The sequence below is a fragment of the Mesoplodon bidens genome, assembly GCF_964165515.1.
Source record: "Mesoplodon bidens genome assembly, chromosome: 12".
Taxonomy (NCBI): Eukaryota; Metazoa; Chordata; class Mammalia; order Artiodactyla; family Ziphiidae; genus Mesoplodon; species Mesoplodon bidens.
The window spans coordinates 48011892-48024464 of NC_138168.1; positions in this window are offsets into that span (position 1 = coordinate 48011892).

Below are 12573 nucleotides of genomic sequence, written 5' to 3' on the forward strand. Positions count from 1 at the left end.
TATCAAACTACCACTGGCATTTTTCACAGAACTAGAACAAAAAATTTCACAGTATGTATGGAAACACAGAAGACCCCGAATAGCCAAAGCAATCTTGAGAAAGAAAAATGGAGCTGGACAGAGATGGAAACAACCTAAGTGTCCATCATCGATGAATGAATAAAGAAGATGTGGCACATATATACAATGGAATATTACTCAGCCATAAAAAGAAACGAAACTGAGCTATTTGTAATGAGGTGGATAGACCTAGAGTCTGTCATACAGAGTGAAGTAACTCAGAAAGAGAAAGACAAATACCATATGCTAACACATATATATGGAATTTAAGAAAAAAAAATGTCATGAAGAACCTAGGGGTAAAACAGGAATAAAGACACAGACCTACTTGAGAATGGACTTGAGGATATGGGGAGGGGGAAGGGTAAGCTGTGACAAAGCAAAAGAGAGGCATGGACATATATACACTACCAAACATAAGGTAGATAGATAGTGGGAAGCAGCCGCATAGCACAGGGAAATCAGCTCGGTGCTTTGTGACCGCCTGGAGGGGTGGGATAGGGAGGGTGGGAGGGAGGGAGATGCAAGAGGGAAGGGATGGGGGAACAGATGTATATGTATGACTGATTCACTTTGTTATAAAGCAGAAACTAATAAAAAAATATATATATAAAAAAATAAAATAAAAAAATAAAATAAAATCACACTGCAAATAGAAATATAGCAACTACCATGGCATCTATTAGTGTCAGAAAACTTCACAATTGGTTTCATGATCAGAAAATAAAGCAAGATTTCAGTTTGTTTTCTTTAAAAAAAAAAAAAAGAAAAACGGAGCTGGAGGAATCAGGCTCCCAGACTTCAGACTATACTACAAAGCTACAGTAATCAAGACAGTATGGTACTGGCACAAAAACAGAAATATAGATCAATGGAACAGTATAGAAAGCCCACAGATAAAGCTACGCACATATGGTCAAATTATTATTATTATTATTATTTTGCGGCACGCAGGCCCCTCACTGTTGTGGCCTCTCCCATTGCAGAGCACAGGCTCTGGACACACAGGCTCAGTGGCCATGGCTCACAGGCCCACTCGCTCCATGGCACGCGGGATACTCCCGGACCGGGGCACGAACCTGTGTCCCCTGCATCGGCAGACAGACTCTCAACCACTGTGCCACCAGGGAAGCCTGGTCACCTTATTTTTGATAAAGGAGGCAAGAACATACAATGGAGAAAAGACAGCCTCTTCAATAAGTGGTGCTGGGAAAACTGGACAGGGACATGTAAAAGTATGAAATTAGAACACTCCCTAACACCATACACAAAAATAAACGCAAAAAGGATTAAAGACCTAAATGTAAGGCCAGAAACTATCAAACTCTTAGAGGAAAACATAGGAAGAACACTCTATGACAGAAATCACAGCAAGATCCTTTTTGACCCACCTCTTAGAGAAATGGAAATAAAAACAAAAATAAACAAATGGGACCTAATGAAACTTAAAAGCTTTTGCACAGCAAAGGAAACCATAAACAAGACCAAAAGACAACCCTCAGAATGGGAGAAAATATTTGCAAATGAAGCAACTGACAAAGGTTTAATCTCCAAATTTACAAGCAGCTCATGCAGCCCAGTATCAAAAAAAACCAAACAACCCAATCCTAAAATGGGCAGAAGACCTAAATAGACATTTCTCCAAAGAAGATATACAGATTGCCAACAAAGACATGCAAGGATGCTCAACATTACTAATCATTAGAGAAACGCAAATCAAAACTACAATGAGGTATCACCTCACACCAGTCAGAATGGCCATCATCAAAAAACATATAAACAATAAATGCTGGAGAGGGTGTGGAGAAAAGGGAACCCTCTTGCACTGTTGGTGGGAATATAAATTGATACAGCCACTATGGAGAACAGTATGGAGGTTCATTAAAAAAACAAAAATAGAACTACCATACGACCCAGCAATCCCACTACTGGGCACATACCCTGACAAAACCATACTTCAATAATAGTCATGTAACACAATGTTCACTGCAGCTCTGTTTTCAATAGCCAGGACATGGAAGCAACCTAAGTGTCCATCAACAGATGAATGGATAAAGAAGATGTGGCCCATATATACAATGGAATATTTTCAGCCATAAAAAGAAACGAAACTGAGTTATCTGTATAGAGGTGGATGGACCTAGAGTCTGTCATACAGAGTGAAGTAAGTTAGGAAGAGAAAAACAAATACCGTATGCTAAGGCATATATATGGAATCTAAAAAAAAAAAAAAAAAAAAAGGTTCTGAAGAACCTAGGGGCAGGACAGGAATAAAGATGCATATGTAGAGAATGGACTTGAGGACATGGGGAGGGGGAAGGGTAAGCTGGGGCGAAGTGAGAGAGTGGCATAGACATATATACACTACCAAATGTAAAATAGATAGCTAGTGGGAAGCAGCTGCAACGCGCAGGGAGATCAGCTCTGTGCTTTGTGACCACCTAGAGGGGTTGGATAGGGAGGATGGGAGGGAGACTCAAGAGGGAGGGGATATAGGGATATATGTATATGTATAGCTGATTCAATTTGTTATAAAGCAGAAACTAACCCACCATTGTAAAGCAATTATACTCCAATAAAGATGTTAAAAAAAAAGAAAGAAAGAAATCTGCTTATTCATTGCCAATAAATAAATAATTTATTTAATATAAACGTCTATTGGAATTTTCTTTCCATGAGCCTAAGAGAAATGTGTGTTAGTTTCTTATTGCTATTTTAACAACCATAGCGATGTAACGCAAATTTATTCTTTTATAGTTCTGGAGAGCACAAGTCTAAATTGAAGTGTTATCAGGGCCATGCTCCTTCTGGAGCTTCAGAAGGAATCTGTTTCCTTGTCTTTTTTAGCTTCTAGTGGCTGCCTGCATTCATTGGCTTGAGGCTCCACCTTCAAGGAGCATCACTCAAACCTTCTTTTCCATCATCACATTTCCTACTATTCACTCTGAACTCCTGCCCCTGTCTTATAAGGACCCTTGTGATTACATTCGGTCTACCAGGATAATCCAGGATAATTGTCCCATCTCAAGATGTTTAACTTAAAAATATCTGCAAAGACTCTTTTGACATATCAGGTGCATTCACAGTAAATGTTTTTTAATCATCTGGCCCTATCTTGCTTCTCACCCTGTGCAGCTTCAACATAAGTCCTTGCTGAATAAATGAATGTTTAGTTCATATGTACACTGTATCACACCTCTTTTTTCAAGAGCCCAAACAATATGGTTAGTAAAGCTACAGACACAAACATACATAGAGAGAAAAAGATCCTTCACAAAAGCAAGAATAAGAGAAAAGAAAGTAGCTTGATTGAGGCTGATCAAAATTAATGGAAAAATGAAGTAAAATATCTTCTCATACTGGCACTCAGTACTAGGGCCTTAGGAAAAATGAAAAAAAATCTTCAAACACATATATTGTCCATACATATATCAGCAGTTGATACATAAGCATGGATTCAAATCACTAGGAACTAATCAGAACATAACCATATGTCTTCTACTGTAATTTGCATATTAGTTGTCCCTCATTCCTCCCATGTGAGATGATTTGCTGAAAGATAGAGTTGGTTATTTCATTCTTCTCAGTTCGGGGTCTGAGGAGGATAACTCCTATTTCTGTTCTCTTGGTGCCTTCATATTCATCAATTTACATGGGCCCAAGGTAAGAAAACAGAGTAGAAGAGCCCCCTTTAAATGTGTGATCTCCCAGATCTGCCAAATTCCCCGACTCCATGCTAAGACTCCATGGTAATTATTTTAACCACTTTCCTCTGTTGACCCAGCACCTACAATGCCACAGACTGAGGGCATTTTCTTTTATGGGCTGTTCAATTTGCTGGCACTCTAGCAACTGACCTATAGTTTTCATCATTTCCCCAAAAGAACAATTCTGTGGGAACTTCCAACAGTGAGTATGGACTCATTGGAGCAATTATTTATGGGGCTCCTAAATAGCCAATAAGTGGCTATCCAATCCAACAACTGGATTGCAAGTAAATCTCAACCACAACAAAAAAAGTTTTAGTTTGAGTGTAGCTATTGAAGCTGAAGCTAAAAATGAGAAAGATTCAAGTGTTATTTTAAGGGCCAATTATACAGAGAAAATAGTAAGTACACTTTTGCCACTGACAGCAAGTGCTAGACAGGAGCCAGCAGCCACATAGCGGCCTGAGAAGGCCTCAGAGATGATGGCCCCATGGCTGTAGCTGGGACTAGGACCACCTGAGCCACAGTAGTGAATCCCACAACATTCCTTGATACCCAGACTAATACCCTGGTATCAAGGATTTCTCCCCTTGAATTTCAGATCTGCTCTCATCTCCTTTCCATGCTTGTCAATTCTAGGTTTTCAGCTTCTTTAACTTCTAGCTTAGCTTCACTTTCCTCATCCATAGAATAACATTAGAAGAATGAAATGAAATAATCTTTATAAAACACTTAGCATACTACCAGTACAGCAGACCACCAAAAAATGCTATTTGATTGACTGATTCATTCCTTCATTCACAAGGTGTATTCAGGGCTCAACATGTACAAGGCTGTCTACTAAGTGTGGGAGAGATCATGTCCAAAATGTCCTGGTGCTTGCCCTCAATTATTTCATACTATAGAGTTTTTTTGAAGCTGGGGTCTATGGAACTCTAGGGTACAGATATGCAGTTTCAGAAGTTCTATAATTATAAGCAGAATTACTGAACTCCAGTAATTATGAGGAGAATTGTTTCATGTTGAGATGAGTTTATGAGCAATTTTCTAGAAACAGAAGGTTCATCTTTTCATCAGATACTCAGATGCTTACAGGGATCTGTACAGTGGTCATTCTTGGTGTTTGCCTGCCCAGCATCATCCCTTCTACTAGTAACAAAATGAATTCCTTCCCTTTGGAGAAGGACCACTTTGCCATTCTCAATCCATATGATTTAGATGGGGCTAATCACCCCACCTGGCTCCAGGGTGGCCCTGTGACCCAAACCAGGGCCATCAAAATTAAAAAGGCATACATTTTCCATCAGGGCTACAAAACTTGTAGAACATAAGCCACAAGCGGGTGACGATCATCTTTGCCAACATATTGGGAAACCTGCCTAAGATGGAACCCAACAAGGGAGAATGCTAAGTGGAAAGCTGGAGAAAGACAAAACTGTAACAACTTTTGTTGGAAGACATAATTTCATCCAAAGCTGAAGCCAAATCTAGCGTAGGATTTTTTAGTTACACATGGGATAAATTTCAGTTTCTGTGTAAACCTGTTAGAATTGTCTTTCCTTTTCAGTGAGAATCAAACTAGTAAATTCAGTTTAAATACTCCCTGCAAACAAACAAACCAAGCCACTAGTTTATTGCTCCCACATACTTAGCTCTCCAATCCATGGTTTTTGATGTAGCTTAGTTCTACTACTCTCAGAGCCCACTACTTTATACTTCCCCAAATGCAAACTCAATGCCACCATCAACCCATGGCTTACGATGCTCTCTCATTTTATTTCATCACCACCACATCCACTTCTTCCTATGTTGTGGGACATAATGCAGAGATTATCTTTCCACTCGGATTGGCCCTGAGCCACTTGCAGAATCACAAAAGCCAATCTGTAAGTTTCTTCCATGCTTTTCCACTCCCATCTTGAACGGGTCAAAGTGATTTTATAACTTTTGTCCTAAACAACATAGTAATACTCAATACTCACTGAGTATTCAGTAGATATTTGTGAAATAAATGAAATTTTAAAATGCTGGAATTTTCTCTATCATTCTTACAAGAAAGAGAAACTACAAAACATGGAGCTTAATCCAGAGACCCCACTGGGGACCAACCCCCAGGACAAGAGAATGTTGGCTCCAACATTAAGTGGTACATTGCAGGTCGAAGAAGACAGGGCACAAGAAATCAGAAAAGTGGGCAGATCCATTGCAGTAAATTTTAGGCAATATCTAACTTTATTTTTATGGCACAAGTTTTTTGTTTTGTTTTGTTTTGGTTTTTTTTGCGGTACGCGGGCCTCTCACTGTTGTGGCCTCTCCTGTTGCAGAGCACAGGCTCCGGACGTGCAGGCTCAGCGGCCATGGCTCACGGGCCCAGCCGCTCTGCGGCATGTGGGATCCTCCCGGACCGGAGCACGAACCCATGTCCCCTGCCTCGGCAGGCGGACTCTCAACCACTGAACCACCAGGGAAGCCCTAGGGCACAAATTTTTAAAGCCTGCCCTAATGAAACCATACACATGAATAGTACGTGAATAAAAAAGGAAAGTTAATGAAAGTGAAATCAGTTGTTATGCAAAAAGGATTAGATTAGAGGCCTATTTTCTCTTCTTGAAAAATTCCTGTATGATGTTTACAGTTATGTAAACTATTTTCAAAGCATTAACACAGATCTGTACTTTTTTTAAAGTATTGTAGATATTTCACTTGTTACATACCTTCAAGTGGGAAAATTCCCTGATGACAAAATATCTAGAAAGTAGGGCACTGAAAAAAAAAATACACACACACACATTTGGGATAAAAGGATGAATCCATTTGATAAAACAGACTATATTTTATCATAATATGGACATAGTATTTGAATTAGAGAAAAATGTCACAAAAATGACTGGAGAATTTTTTTTTCATTACAACACCTGAACCTAAGTATATTTTTGAAACTGTGTTTAAAAAAAAAAAAGAAGACATATACACTTACGTGCTAGCTCCCCCATCCCAGGGGGGAGGAGCCAGCCTAGGCTACTAGGACAGAAGAGGCTTCTTAGGAAATCCCTGAGAGCTATACAGGAAGTGAGGAAACAGAAAATGCAAAGCCCCAGTAACCCCTAAGAACCACAGAAGCCTCTAAATTTCCATCGGGGGTTTCAAGAGTGAGACCTGGTGAAAGGGGAAAGCTGGAAGCACTGGGAGGCACGGTGCAGAAATGGTGGCAGTGAAGTCACCAGGGGCTACTGTGGCCAGACCCTCACCTCCCACTGCATTCAAGCTGCACAGGACACTCAGGGCAGGTCCTTCTCTGTGTCCAGTCAGTCACAAGGCTGAGGGGTTGCCTGCACAATTTGAAAGAGAAGTGTAAAACTCAAGAGGAGGGGAAATGCCTCTTTTGGAGGGACTTTCCCTTGCTAGTGAGGTTTCAGATCATGTTCTGCAACAACCTCCTGACTTGTGACAGGGTTTCAGGGAAATGAGACAACACTGATGCAAATTACAAAGAAAAAAATATTCATCAGTGTCTTGAGAAAATGAGCTGAACCACGCTGAGCCTGACAAGGCAGAACTCTAATAAGAGTGTGGAGAACCGCAAATGCTGCTTTGAAAGGGAGCAGCAGAGAGGAAGGGCAAATGCCTCTTAGTCTTCAACAATAACCAGAGCTTCAATTTACTGAGCACCTACTGTGTGCCTGGAGCTTTGCATACATTATTTCTTATCCTTACAGCAGATAATATGAACTATCCCCTTCTCATCTGTAAAGATGAGAAAACATACTCAGAGAAATTAAGGAATACATTAACCAACCCCACCCAGGTCCACGGCCAAGATTCAAACCGAGGCCCATGTGATACCAATTACTGCACTTCTGCCCCGACCCCCTTACAGAAGACTGTGCAAGTCACAGACCCCCTTGCAGAAGACTGTGCAAGTCACAGACTTCTTTATACCTAGATTTTCTCTTATGACAGGTACAAGTAAGCCTAACGTCAGGAAAGACAGTAGTCTAAAATTAGCTGATTTCAGCCCTGATCTGTCTCTGCCACTGACCAGTTCCGTGGAAATGGACAACTCATGTAATTTCTCTAGGTCTCAGTTTTCTCATCTATAAAATGGGGTTGTGGTGGAGGCCTCTCTTCTTTCAATTTCTATGAGGCATACCTAGTCCTCACATGCCAAAATAAGGAAGGAACTTTCTTTTTTTAATGTTTATTTTTTATTCTTATTATTCATCCATTTTATATACATCACTCTATACACGTCAATCCCAATCTCCCAAATCATCACACCACCACCCCAGTCCCTCACCGCTTTCCCCCCATGGTGTCCGTACATTTTTTCTCTACCTCTGTGTCTAAATTTCTGCTCTGCAAAACGATTCATCTGTACCACTTTCTTGGTTCCATATATATGCATTAATATACGATATTTGTTTTTCTCTTTCTGACTTACTTTACTCTGTATGACAGTCTCTAGATGCATCCACGTCTCTACAAATGACCCAATTTCGTTCCTTTTTAGGGCTGATTAATATTCCATTGTATCCACATCTTCTTTATCCAGTCATCTGTCAATGGGCATTTAGGTTGCTTCCATGACCTGGCTATTGTAAAAAATAGTGCTGCAATGAACACTGAGGTGCATGTGTCTTTCTGAATTATGGTTTTCTCTGGGTATATGCCCAGTAGTGGGATTGCTGGGTCATATGGTAATTCTATCTTTAGTTTTTTAAGGAACCTCCATACTGTTCTCCATAGTGGCTGTATCAATTTACATTCCCACCAACAGTGCATGAGGGTTACCATTTCTCCGCACCCTCTCCAGCATTTGTTGTTTGTAGATTTTCTGATGATGCCCATTCTGACTGGTGTGAGGTGATACCTCATTGTAGTTTTGATTTGCATTTCTCTAATAATTAGTTATGTCGAGCAGCTTTTCATGTGCCTCTTAGTCATCTGTATGTCTTCTTTGGAGAGATGTCTCTTTAGGTCTTCTGCTCATTTTTTGACTGCATTGTTTGTTTTTTTAATATTGAGATGCACGAGCTGTTTATATATTTTGGAGATTAATCCTTTGTCCATTGATTCATTTACAAATATTTTCACCCATCCTGAGGGTTGTCTTGTTTATAGTTTCCTTTGCTGTGCAAAAGCTTTTAAGTTTCGGGCCTCCCTGGTGGCGCAGTGGTTGAGAGTCCGCCTGCCGATGCAGGGGATACGGGTTCGTGCCCCGGTCTGGGAGGATCCCATATGCCGCGGAGCGGCTGGGCCCATGAGCCATGGCCGCTGGGCCTGCGCATCCGGAGCCTGTGCTCCGCAACGGGAGAGGCCACAACAGTGAGAGGCCCGCATACCGCAAAAAGAAAAAAAAAAAAAAAAAAAAAAAAAAAAAGCTTTTAAGTTTCATTAGGTCCCATTTGTTTATTTTTCTTTTTATTTCCATTACTCTAGGAGGTGGGTAAAAAAAAAAAAATCTTCCTGTGACTTATGTCAAAGTGTGTTCTTCCTATGCTTTCCTCTAAGAGTTGTATAGTGTCCAGTCTTACATTTAGGTCTTTAATCCATTTTGAGTTTTTTGTGTGTGTGTATGGTGTTAGAGAGTATTTTAATTTCATTTTTTACATGTAGCTGTTTTCCCAGCATCACTTATTGAAGAGACTATCTTCTCTCCATTGTATATACTGGCTTCCTTTGTCATAGATTAACTAAGAATAGGTGCGTGAGTTAATCTCTGGGCTTTCTATCCTGTTCCATTGATCTATATTTCTGTTTTTGTGCCAGTACCATACTGTCTTGATTACTGTAGCTTTGTAGTATAGTCTGAAGTCAGGGAGTCTGATTCCTCCAGCTCTGTTTTTTTCCCTCAAGACTGCTTTGGCTATTTGGGGTCTTCTGTGTCTCCATACAAATTTTAAGATTTTTTGTTCTAATTCTGTAAAAAATGCCATTGGCAGTTTGATAGGGATTGCACTGAATCTGTAGATTGCTTTGGGTTGTATAGTCATTTTCATAATATTGATTCTTCTAATCTAAGAACATGGTATATCTCTCCATCTGTTGGTATCATCTTTAATTTCTTTCAACAGTGTCTTACAGTTTTTTGCATACAGGTCTTTTGTCTCCCTAGCTAGGTTTATTCCTAGGTATTTTATTCTTTTTGTTGCAGTGGTAAATGGGAGTGTTTCCTTAATTTCTCTTTCTGATTTTTCATCATTAGTGTATAGGAATGCAAGAGATTTCTGTGCATTAATTTTGTATCTTGCAACTTTACCAAATTCATTGATTAGCTCTAGTAGTTTTCTGGTGGCATCTTTAGGATTCCCTATGTATAGTATCATGTCATCTGCAAACAGGGACAGTTTTACTTCTTCTTTTCCAATTTGTATTCCTTTTATTTCTTTTTCTTCTCTGATTGCCGTGGCTAGGACTTCCAAAACTATGTTGAATAACAGTGGCGAGAGTGGACATCCTTGTCTTGCTCCTGATCTTAGAGAAAATGCTTTCAGTTTTTCACCATTGAGAATGATGTTTGCTGTGGGTCTGTTGTATATGGGCTTTATTATGTTGAAGTAGGTTCCCTCTGTGCCCACTTTCTGGAGAGTTTTTATCATAAATGGGTGTTGAATTTTGTCAAAAGCTTTTTCTGCATCTATTGAGATGATCATATGGTTTTTATTCTTCAATTTGCTAATACGGCGTATCACACTGATTGATTTATATATATCGAAGAATCCTTGCATCCCTGGGATAAATCCCACTTGATCATGGTGTATGATCCTTTTATGTGTTGTTGGATTCTGTTTGCTAGTATTTTGTTGAGGATTTTTGCATCTATATTCATCAGTGATATTGATCTGTAATTTTCTTTTTTTGTAGTATCTTTGTCTGGTTTTGGTATCAGGGTGATGGTGGCCTTGTAGAATGAGATTAGGAGTATTCCTTCCTCTGCAGTTTTTTGGAAGAGTTTGAGAAGGATGGGTGTTAACTCTTCTCTAAATGTTTGATAGAATTCCCCTGTGAAGCCATCTGGTCCTGGACTTCTGTTTGTTGGAAGATTTTTAATCACAGTTTCAATTTCATTACTTGTGATTGGTCTCTTCATATTTTCTATTTCTTCCTGGTTCAATCTTGGAAGGTTATACCTTTCTAAGTATTTGTCCATTTCTTCCAGGTTGTCCATTTTATTGGCATAGAGTTGCTTGTAGTAGTCTCTTAGGATGCTTTGTATTTCTGCTGTAACTTCTCCTTTTTCATTTCTTATTTTATTGATTTGAGTCCTCTCCCTCTTTTTCTTGATGAGTCTGGCTAAAGGTTTATCAATCTTGTTTATCTTCTCAAAGAACCAGCTTTTAGTTTTATTGATCTTTGCTATTGTTTTGTTTCTATTTCATTTATTTCTGCTCTGATCTTTATGATTTCTTTCCTTCTGCTAACTTTGGGTTTTGTTTGTTCTTATTTCTCTAGTTCCTTTAGGTGTAAGGTTAGATTGTTTATTTGAGATTTTTCTTGTTTCTTGAGGTAGGCTTATATAGCTATAAACTTCCCTCTTATAACTGCTTTTACTGCATCCCATAGGTTTTGGATCATCGTGTTTTCATTCTCATTTGTCTCTAGGTATTTTTTGATTTCCTCTTTGATTTCCTCAGTGATCTCTTGGTTATTTAGTAATGTATTGTTTAGCCTCCATGTGTTTGTGTTTTTTACATTTTTTCCCTGTAATTCATTTCAAATCTCATAGCATTGTGGTCAGAGACGATGCTTGATATGATTTCAATTTTCTTAAATTTACGGAGGCTTGATTTGTGACCCAGGATGTGATCTATCCTGGAGAATGTACCGTGCACATTTGAGAAGAAAGTGTAATCTGCTGTTTTTGGATGGAATGTCCTATAAATATCAATTAAATCTATCTGGTCTATTGTGTCATTTAAAGCTTGTGTTTCCTTATTAATTTTCTCTTTGGATAATTTCTCCATTGGTGTAAGTGAGGTGTTAAAGTTCCCCACTATTATTGTGTTACTGTCGATTTCCTCTTTTAGAGCTGTTAGCAGTTGTCTTACATATTGAGGTGCTCCTATGTTGGGTGCATATATAATTGTTATATCTTCTTCTTGGATTGACCCTTTGATCATTACGTAGTGTCCTTCCTTGTCTCTTGTAACATTCTTTAAAGTCTATTTTGTCTGCTATGAGAATTGCTACTCCAGCTTTCTTTTGATTACCATTTGCATGGAATATCTTTTTCCATCCCCTCACTTTCAGTCTGTATGTGTCCCTAGGTCTGAAGTGGGTCTCTTGTAGACAGCATATACATGGGTCTTGTTTTTGTATCCATTCAGCAAGCCTGCGTCTTTTGGTTGGAGTATTTAATCCATTCATGTTTAAGGTGATTATCAATATGTATGTTCCTATGACCATTTTCTTAATTGTTTTGTGTTTGTTTTTGTAGGTCCTTTTCTTCTCTTGTGTTTCCTACTTAGAGAAGTTCCTTTAGCATTTGTTGTAGAGCTGGTTTGGTGGTGCTGAATTCTCTTACCTTTTGCTTGTCTGTAAAGCTTTTGATTTCTCCATTGAATCTGAATGAGATCCTTACTGGGTAATCTTGGTTGTAGGTTCTTCCCTTTCATCACTTTAAGTATATCATGCCACTCCCTTCTGGCTTGTAGAGTTTCTGCTGAGAAATCAGCTGTTAACCTTATGGGAGTTCCCTTGTACTTTGTCATTTTTCCCTTGCTGCTTTCAATAATTTTTCTTTGTCTTTAATTTTTGCTAATTTGATTACTATGTGTCTCAGCGTGTTTCTCCTTGGGTTTATCCT